This window comes from Natrix helvetica (genome assembly GCF_964273705.1).
Source record: "Natrix helvetica genome assembly, chromosome: 1".
NCBI classification, from domain to species: Eukaryota; Metazoa; Chordata; class Lepidosauria; order Squamata; family Natricidae; genus Natrix; species Natrix helvetica.
The window spans coordinates 195,491,925-195,502,816 of record NC_138548.1 but is presented as its reverse complement, the minus strand read 5'-3'; the positions used below and the strand labels follow the sequence as shown (position 1 = coordinate 195,502,816).

Genomic DNA, 10,892 nt, shown 5'->3' with positions numbered 1-10,892 from the left:
CATAATCAATACTTAACTAGGAACTGGAGCCTTATAATTCATATAGAGGCATATATACCTTTATTCTTGGAAGTGCTTTAAGCTCCCACACTCAATGAATGTGTTGTATAATTTAATAATTTTCTCTTCAGTAATGTTTTCTTTACCTAGAAAGTAAATAGATTTGCAAATCTTAATTTTCTAGACCCCTTTTGAAAACTGTGAGTTAGCTATATTCCAGTCTAAGTACATAATTTAGTAATAATTTATCAAGCAAAGATTGTAAAAAAAATGCTTTGCTGGAAAGATGCTACTTCAGATCTAAAATCCTAGAGTGAAAACATTTGTTCACTTTCTGTCTTTGAATTGGTTGTTTATTGATGTCATGGCATGGTTTGGAGTGAAAATGGAATATTCCAGGCTTCTCTGGAACCTTCTGTTCCCAAATTTTTCAAGATGCAAATATATTTTGTTCCTGGATAAATTTACATACTGCAATTGCTCCTTTTATATAAAGATGTTAGTATTTAAGATTTTTTTGTATATGTATGCAATTTTTTGCTGAATTTGTGGTAGTCAGATATCCCTACAGTATTAATGAATCTTTAATCACACTAAATTAATTAGATATGTGAGTACAAATAACCCACTATACTGCCATCATATCCACAGTGATGCATTGGAAAGAACACATTTATTTGAAATCTGGGTAATAATATATCTCTGTCTCCCTCTCTAACAGAGATTAGATGGTTTATCCCAGTAGTTTGCTTCATTAAGACTTTGTTCCTATATCAAGCTTTCCAAGAGGGCTTGCTCTGTTTCCATCTTCCCCTCCCCCATTCTGTGAATGTGTGTGTGTGAGAGAGAGAGGGGGGGGATTCTTTAGAATGGTACAGCCCAGAGTAGAGGTGGAAGGGAGAGGATTGTTCTTCACCTGCTTATAAGGTTCACCATTACCCGGAAGCTCTTTCTTATAAGAAGGTGGGGGTCTTTTCTCCCTTGAATGCAGTGAGCATCCTCCAGCTCCTCTTTGCCGCGTCCATGGGGTTGGTTTGAGAGCAGTCCACAGAGATGGAGTGATGCCTTCCCTTTGGTGTTTACCCAAACCTTAAACATTTGGGTAAGAAGAAATGGGTATAAAGATTTTTCCCTCCTAAAAGCGGGTGGGTAGCAATGAGAGAGAGCGGAAGAAGAAGAAGAGGAGGGGTGCCTGGGCGGCTTTTGTGCATGTGATTACAGTATGTCTGGATGGATTGCCATGCTGAACCCTGCTTAGAATCCTGGTTGTTGGAGCAGAAAATGGATTCAGCCTGGGATTTATATTATAATCTTAAGTACCAGTAATTTGTTCATTAATTTCCATAAGATCAATTGGACTTAGTCCTTCCGAAGTATGTGTAGATTTTGTATTAAGTATTTTTTTTGGGGGGGGGGGTTGATTAGTTGGTGAATTGGGATGGACAAAAAGCTCTAGGATTTCAATTATGAATGATGTTTGGTGTTGGGAAGACAGGGGTGTTTGTGTGAGTCAGGGTGGATGGAATTTCTTTGTAGAGTAAATCGTGTTCAGAGATGATGAGGAAGGGAGACAGAACGAACTAGTGTTTTATTTACCGTGCATGCAGGAAATGTGTGTATAAAGCTGTGTATCTGTGTGGGCTAAATAGAAGAGAAGGAAACTTTCCTTTTTTTAAATTACTTGTACTTCTGCTATACATTTACCTTTTCTTCGTACCTTTGTATATGATTTATAATACTGATTGCACATACTCTGCCCTGATGTGGTTTTGATCCCATGCTGCAGGTTTTTTAAAAAATATACCTTGTGACTATGTATTTCTTTCACTCCTAGGAATTTTGCACACTAGATTCATCAGTGGGGTTCTTTTCCCACAGAATAATATATGTTTAAATGATCTTTATTTTAAAATAACTGTGCCTAAAGTTCTAGAACAGTTACTAGGAAATAAGCTGTACTGAGGCCAGTGAGTTTTATGATTAAGTAAATATAAGAGTATGCTTTTTAAGTGTATCTAGTTTTTAATTTTTAATTTTAGCAAATAAACGATGATCTCTTCCACCTGGCAAATCTCTCTGTGGCTGATCTCTAAAATGAAGTACGTAGTTAATTTGTCTTTCCTAGCATTTTAAATTTTTATTTAGAACTATTCCATGTAATTCTTTATCAAGTCTGTAATTTTTATTGCACCCCTGGTAGATTGATAATTCCTTTGGGCTATAGATAAATACAGTGAGTAATTTAATATAAAATGATCCAATCAGAGAGATCCACATTTCTTAGTTTTGAGATACGCCTTGAGATTGTACAAAGAGAATTTAAAGAATTGAGGGATATATGCTACATACATTGTGTTCCATAATGTTTCTGTTGCTGCCAGTGAAATCATTTGTGAACTCAGCTGTAGATGTTGGTATCTGGGTCAGGTGCACTATGGTAGATAAATCTGGCTAGTGGTATTTTTGCTTTAGAAAGCTACAATGCACAAATCTGTAATTCAGAAAACTCTGGTACCTTTAACAGTATGGAAGAATGTCTATCAGAGTTTGAAATCACCGGTAGGGGTGGCTGTGGTGTCCCTTAGAAAAGAAATGAAAACAATTGTTTCTTCGTAGCAGAATTTAAACATGATGGGTAAAATGTGATGTAGTGTCACAGATGATGCTAGTATTCTGTGAAGTTCTAGTGATATTCTATGTTTCAAAATAATGATTTTATGCCAGCCATTCAGAGGAAATTTATCCCCTCCAGCCCTGAAGAGCTGTTACTTTGTAAATAGCAGGGCATGTATAATGCAGCACTGTATAGAATAGGAACTAAACAGAATCATTACAATTATTTTAGGCTGTTGTTGACATATATGGGTTAAATAAAACTCACCAGAGTTCCATGTATCTTTTAAAAGTCAGCTGTTGTATGTGTATCCATTAGCAGTAGACCAGAAAATTTTGACTTGTAGCTGAACTCAAATGCTGCTGTTGGGTAAAGGCCAGGATTTCTTAAGGAGACAGGATCTTTTAGTGAATAATACTAAACAACAGAGCTGTGCATGTTTTGGAACTATTAATCATAATCTCTAACTGTTATTTAGTTCTAAGTATTAGTAGCAAATGAGAATATCCACAAAAACCTGTATTTAGTTTTGTAGTTAACAGAGATCTTTACTATATGTTTTATCATCTGTATTTGGTTGCAGCTTTAATTATTTCTAAAACAAGCGCAATGTATTGTTGCTTGAATCCAGTATTTATAGATTTAAATTTATAGCTCAATTAAACAATAGTCTGACTTTGTGGCATGCTAAACCATCAACTAGTTTACTATTTAAGTGTAGCATGCTGTGTGACTGCAGCTTGTATAGAGAGTTGATGCTTGAATATGTTATATAAAACCAGAACATTTAGTAACCATAGGTAAGCATCCCCTGTGAAAACATACTATACCTTTTTCAAAGTTGGAATTGGATACATCTCAGCGAATGTGATAAATTCCTGCTTTATCAAGGACTATAGAAAGGAATTAAAATTCATTCCTGATTTTTATTTTCAGATAATCAAAATATTTTTTTCTTTTCTGTAAATGCTTTCCTACATACAGTATCTTGCATCTACTCTTTTATTTTGATGTAAATGACTTTGGTCCCTAATAAGTATCAGTAGATATTTATTTAATATTATTATTAAATGAAGAAAATTGTGGCTTTTAGGTTGTATGAATTCTCTGTAATTTAAATATGGTTAAATAGGTAAGTGAAGTCAACATTATAATGGCTAACAATCCATTTACGGTATATTTATATAATTCCACCCCACTCATTTTGCTGATAAACTTTTGTTCAATTTTAAGGTATGAAAAAGAAGCATAGTATTCTGCTAAGTGATGCGGTATAAGTAGAAGTTGTTTTATCCTCTAGGACAGGGGTGTCAAACTCGTGTCATCGCAGCAGCGTCACGTGATACATCAGAATTTTCCCCCTCTTTGCTAAACTAGGTGTGGCGTGGCTAGTGTGTGATGCATCTGGCCAATGGGCTGCGAGTTTGACAGTCCTGCTCTTGGAGTATTACACACTTTATTAGTTTGTAAACAGTGATGAGGCATGAGATATTATTTTGATACATCTGAAGTATAATTTTGCAAGGGACTTTATATTATGGCAGATGGTAAATGTTGCAATTTCTGCTTGAATTCTTGCTATGTCCAAGAATGAACTCCTGGAAACATTGGGCTTTCCTTTTTTATACAGAAAGTGTAATGAGTAAAATATTTGCTACTTTACAAAATAAAGTTATCTCAGAAATAAATAAGAAATTTAACACATTTCCATCATTTAATATTATTTTTATCCCATCCTAAAATAATATTTGGCATTTATATAACAGTTCCTGAATGCTCAGATATATGTGTTATAGTAATTGGTATCACAGTAAGTAATATACATTATTCTTGTATTAAAGATGACATTGAAAGAATGTGGTTTGTTAATACCTAAGTAACAAACCAGTAGCACAACCTGCATCTGAACTAGAGATCTCTTGGTTTAAAATAAGGAGCTTTAATTCATCACAGCAATTTTGAACTTTTTATTTAAAATGTAGAAGTGTCACAAGATCCAGTTACTTTTTGACTTAGCAATAAATAATGTTGTTAACTAAAAATGTGTTCATGGTTTATGATTATTCATGGAATGTTATCTAAATGTTTTGAACCAGATATTTTTAGGTCAGTGCAGTTTAGATGTACTATTTGTTAATGAAGTTCTGTATTTGCTCGTAGAACTACTGCTTCCTCCACCTAAGAATACAAATTGGAAACTAATTTCAACTTCAACAATGGAATATTGAATAATTATTGATCAAGCAGGCTGCTGTTTTGTCATCAGGGATTTCTTTAAGGTATGTTAGAAGGAGTCTTTTTTAAAGTACATGTGCAAGTACCAAATTGTTTTCAAAAGTTCTGGGAGCAACCAACAATTGTAGTCTTGTCAATATTAACTGAGAATATCATCCAGAATGACAGTGAATATAGCAATAGACAATACAACATTTAAACTAAAAGATATGATTACACGCTTTACTAAATTACTAAACATAACTTTTTTCATATTGTATTAACTGGGCCTTTGGGGTTTTAAACTTTGGTCTATAACGTCAAGCTTCATAATGTTGTTTGAATCCAGCCAGCTGCAATTTTTCAATAAACTATGATTAAGTAATAATAATATAATAATATAATATATTTATTTCTTAGCCGCACCCTCTCCCGAAGGACTCGGGGCGGCGTAAGCAAGTAAGCAAGATATTGTATTGTAGGTTTTAATGAGTTAAATAATAGGACCTACCAAAATAATCTTAAAGACCAGGCAATCTCAGCTGATCTGATGAATGGAGTGGAAGATTTATGTATGATTTAGGCTTTATTGATCTCTTACTGTATTATCATATAGCTGTTCTTTAAATCTCAAGTGAAATTTTCTTGCCTAGCAAATGCCTATCCCTTTAAGCATGGCAGTCAAATGTGAGTTAATATTTCTGTTGCATCACTCCCTCTGACATGCTGTTTTGCATGCAGTATTTCCTCAAGTTATCAAAGATAACGTGAAGCAATATCAGAAATACCTATGTACATTATTCAGATTATAGACCTGAATTTTATATTTAATTCTAATTATTGTAATGTTAAATAAGGAAGATAGAATATATGAGCCTCTTAAAATTGGAGCTGTTAAGTGGAAGTCTACTAAGTTGCCATCTTTTTTTTTTAAGAAGGATGATAAAGGAGAGGGGGGAAAGGATACATTGGAAAGGAGAAACCTGTTCTTTCTACCCTTTTGTTGGGTTAACATAAGTCATGTTATAGTCCAGAAATATTGGTTTAAGAAAGGTTATCTTACATTATATCGCTTTGCATGGAAATATCATTCATTTGAATTTCATTTACCTCTAGAGAATCTTAAAGCCATCCATAATTTATTGCAACATGTTGTATAAATCCAATCCATGTGTTTAGCTTATGGTTCAGTATATCATATTAACTCAAGTTAATGGAATAAACCATGCTTCACTTAACCATAGGTGCTTACCTCATATAAATGCAGATAGCGAATTGTAATGGATGATTAGCAGAATATTCTCTAGCAGCAGAATAAAATACCAAATAGTATTACTGTATGGATTTTAGACGAACTTAATGAGAGTAATTAATTGAATTAGCTTTACAGATCAGTTATCTGAAGTATCGTGACACTTTTATTAAATATGTATATAAATATGTCATATATATATTATATAATTTTATTTTAGATTAATATTTAATATGCAAGAATCAAGTTGGTGTAGTGGTTAAAGCATGCCTAGATTTAGTCCTGACTTAGGCACAAAGTTAACGGGGGGACTTTGGGCCAGTATTTTCACTCTTAGCCCTAGGAAGGACACTTATCACCAAGTGACTTATCCAGGCAATCACCAGGAGCCAACACTGACTCAAAGGTATGTGTATGTATATGTGTGCGCGCGCATGCAAACACATATTAATCTAAGACGGTAAAAAAATAATAATAAAGTAGGTGAAGAATAGAAATATTTATCTTCTTCATTGAGATTGTTCATAAAATAATTGTTCGATTGATTCAGTAATTCATTCAGAATTGTACATAATATGATCATAAATAATTGTTTTTGATTTTATATAGATTAGAGAGTTTTTTACATCAACTTTCTCATCCAATTTTTAAAACTTATTTTTAATTTATTTGATTTCTATAGTCACCCAGCAATTTCAACAAGTGACACTGGACAGTGTACATCATACTACATAAAAGCAATTGAAAAATTGAAATAATTAAAGCAGTACAAAATAAATATAAGGAACCAAGTAAAACTATTATTATGGATGTTAATACAGGAAATGAGCCCCTTTTTGGAGTATTAATCATAGGAAGAGGAACAGAAGGCTTCTGGGAAGTAAACTACAATATTCCTATGCTTAACATGAATACCTGGAAAATCCTAAAAATAGGCAGAAATTATGTTACTGAAATTTAGCAGGAAAATGGATGAATTACTGTATAGTCGTGTAATTTTTACACTCTTTTCAGAAATTTGGGGGAAATGTATAACTGAAATGAGGCTATTTGCCACCAAATTTTGGCAGTGTAGTCTCAGAATACTGTATTCTATTGCTTATTTAATCCAAATTTTGCTTCACAAACCATAAATTAAACATATGAGTTGGATTTGCACAAGCTAGTGATACTTAATTATTGTTAATTAGTGATGTGTTAATAATGGAACACAGTTATTGTCTACTATTGATAAACATCTAAATTGCAGTCCATTACAGTATAATCTTTGAACTGTTCAAGCCTAAATATATATATTTCTTTGCCTTTGTTTTTCTTTCCTGATTGTATTTTTTGCCTTTCATTTATTTCTTATAAAAGTGATAGTGTGGTTTCCTTAGCATTGTTTATCTGTTTCATTGTTTCAGTTTGGCTAGTTTCCTAAAATAGTGCATTGTGCATTGTTAAATAACTAAAATCTCTAGGACTGGATTTAATAAATACAGTAACCCAAAATAAGTAAGTGAATAACTTCCAACATTTTAAAGCTTTAGATATAGTTTTATTATGCAATATAATAAGCAAACAAAATATTTTTTTTAAAAAAAACTTGTTTATGTATACAAGTAGGAGGTACTTTGATTTTAAAAGTCAGTGTAGGAATGTCATAGGCTCAGTTGACTTTTGGCCTCAAACGTGAATTGTCGATTGTATGTTGTAAGTTTGCTCCTGTTAGCATATGCTCTGGATTCCATTTCAAGTAGCCTTAGCAAAAGAGCTGCACCTGTGAATTCACATTTTCTCTTTTTGGAGCAGGTGGGGGGTAGGGGCGATTGCCTGACCAGGCTATTAATAATATTTTGTTACAGAGTGGGCGAGTTGTTAAAATTAATTTTCTTAGTTTGCTTCAGTTGCTAATTTATTTTGATTTTACTGTGTAAAGGTAAAAGAACCAGGTAAAGCAAGCATTGTTAGAATTTAATGGAGTTCTTTGATATCATTTTCTTTTGTTTTATATCTCAAAAATAGAGAATGATATTCACAGGGAATGAGATTATAGAATGCACGATTTTAGAACATTTCAAGTTTTAGAACATAACTACTGTTATGTTGTTAGTTTATGGATTGATATATTTAATTTAATTTAATTTTATTACTTATGCTTTTGAATCATTATGGATGTCTGACAACTGCCTGGACTAGCTCCTGCAGTTTTCTCGGCAAGGTTTTTGTAGAAGTGGTTTGCTACTTTTGCTGAATGATTTCTAAATTTGCTGATTGAAAAATAGTCTGAATATAGGATAGTAGAAATCTTTGTAATATAATCTTAAGAGGGAGGATGAATAGTCAGTTTATAATCACTACCAAGAAGGTCAGAAGTCACTTCTTTAATTATCTTTTTCTTTTTCTACTTATGTTTTTTCTACTTTTATCTTTCTTATTCTTTTTAACTTTATTTTCATGTTAATCTTTTATTTATGTAGAAATCTTCAATAAAAATTACATCTTAAAAAAGGAAGTGATTTGCCATGCCTCTTTTTTGAGGCTAAAAGAGAGTGACTGGCCCAAGATCATCCACTTGACTTTGTGCCTAAGGCAGGACTAGAACTCAGATGCCAGGTTTCTAGTTTGATCCTTTAACCATTACTTCCAGCTAGCTCTCTTAATATATTCTACACTATAATAATTCGGGTACCTGACATGGGCTTACAAAATGTGTGCAAAATCCAGGACCCTTGACTCCCAAGGGATAAAATTTGGGAAAGTTGTGGCTGCTTCAGTGTTGCTGGCTTCTGCTCGCTGCTGCGTTGCTGCTACTGTCATGTCATCTTCATTTTCAGTGTTCTGAGACAGATTCTCATCCAGTCTCACAATCCCTCCCTCCCTCATCCTGTAGCAACAACTTACCTTCCTGCTGGGAAGGGAAGGGAGATATTTATTTATTTGTATCCTGCCTTTATTATTATTAGAAATAATTAAGGTAGTGAACATACTCAACACACCCATACTCAACACACCTTCCTCCTTCTATTTTCCCCACAAAAACAATCCTGTGAGATGGATTGGGCTGAGAGAGTGTGACTGGCCCAAAGTCACACAGCTGGTTTCGTGCCTAAATGGGACTAGAACACACAGTTTCCAGCTTTTTAATCACTAGACCAAACTGGCTGTCCAATATCCAGTGTTCCCTGCCAGATTCTCACAAGGAAAGTCAATGGGGAAGCCGGCAGAAAGTTAGAAGTTGTTCTTGCTTTTTCGCCTGCCTTTGGTCATTCTGTTTCTGTGTTTTAAGGGAAATGTCTCAGAAGAGATGATCCAATGGGGCATAGGTTATCAAGTATTATATACTGATTAATTTTGTTCTGCATTTAATGATCCCTGTCCTATTGTCCTATTCACATTAAAGGATATTTCTACCAAGTTTCCCTTCTATTTGTAATTCCTGCATTGTGTCCTAAATATTTCCCCAAAAGGCCTTGATGACATGGCTCTGCCAATTAATTTGGGTCTCCAATGGAGGTGTGACAGGTTGGAAGTGGGTATTGAAATAGATAACACCTTACCTGCTTCCTGTCCACATTTTGTTCCCTCCCTCTCCATCCTGGTTAGTTTTATGTTACTTGACTTTTATTGGTTTGATATTTTATAGTGCATTTTAATCAAATGTCTGTAAGCCACTTAGAGTCATCTTCCTGTTGGAGTACACAAGGCTGAGGATGGAGATGGGAAAGGCTAATTCTATCTAATTAATTTTACCCTTTTTCATGGGTAAGAATGACACCAAAATGGCATTGGCACTTTCTCATGCATGTTTCCATAATGCTGAGGGATTTCTAGTGGGCTATGTACACAGAGCCAATTCAGAAATTAATTGATTCAGTTAGTCAATTGCCTCTAAAGGAAATGCTGAAAGATAGTTGTGTAGCATTTTCTCTGAAGTTGTAGGGTAGGCAGTTCCCTGTCTCACTTTGCTTCCTCACTAGTGAGATGTTTGCTTCCCAGACTATAGATATTATGATGCTTTGTTGCTGTTTCCCCATTAGTTTCAGGCTACTTAGCAGAGGGACTTTGCTGCATTCCAACAGAGTAGCAGCTGGGCTTGGGATGGGGGTTATTTGTTTCTTGCTATAAAACTGAAACATAGCAAGGGAGGAACAAGAAGGAGGATGGAGTGTTTTGCTATTTTTAGTGTTTCCCCATTGACTAGTTAGAAGAGTACTGGCTCAAGAATAGGTGGAAACATTTGCTGAGTGCACCACAAAATTGTGAAAATGCTGCTAATAGTTGGAGGGATGCTGAACCTGAAAATTGTATGGAGGAAGCTTCTGTTTCTTTCACAGAAAAAAGGCAGAAAAAGCTTGCCATGCAAATAATACCCTCTCGTTGAATGATCTTCTGTTGCTTTATATCAAAAAAATGATTGTGTTATAAATATTCTCTTTATTGAACAAATTTTAAATGTAGTGATATAGGGTATCTTAATTATTTTTTTTCCAATGCCAAATACAATATTTGCCCATTTTTATTTTTTCTTTGCAGCATATATTACACTAGTTTTTTTTCCTTTTAACTCATTCAGATTCTGCATACGCCTACTGTATCTTCATTATGAAGATGTAGAGTTCCAAAATACATTCACAAGGAATGTCAAGTTTAACTGAAGAACTACAGCACGTTGGTTTTCTCATGGCTGTCCTTTTTCTTGCTCTTTTTAAAACGAATGTCTCAAGGCATGTTAAAATATAATATTAAAAGCTTGACACAGTAACATGGATTGTTTTATGAAACCATTACATATATTAATTGATTTAACTGAAATGTGTAGTACAGTAA

General features: G+C 33.9%; 1 protein-coding gene across 6 annotated transcripts in view; it reads left to right on the top strand.

Moving 5' to 3' along the window:
* LOC309386405 (uncharacterized protein) overlaps positions 1-10,892 on the top strand; it is a 131,042-nt gene that overhangs the window by 5,305 nt on the left and 114,845 nt on the right. The window contains exons 1-3 of one of the 6 annotated variants that reach the window (XM_081941733.1): positions 973-1,145; positions 2,040-2,099; positions 4,775-4,893. The gene's annotated coding sequence lies outside the window, so the exon portion shown is untranslated. The other 5 variants (XM_081941735.1, XM_081941737.1, XM_081941732.1 and 2 more) reach the window with 5 other exon arrangements.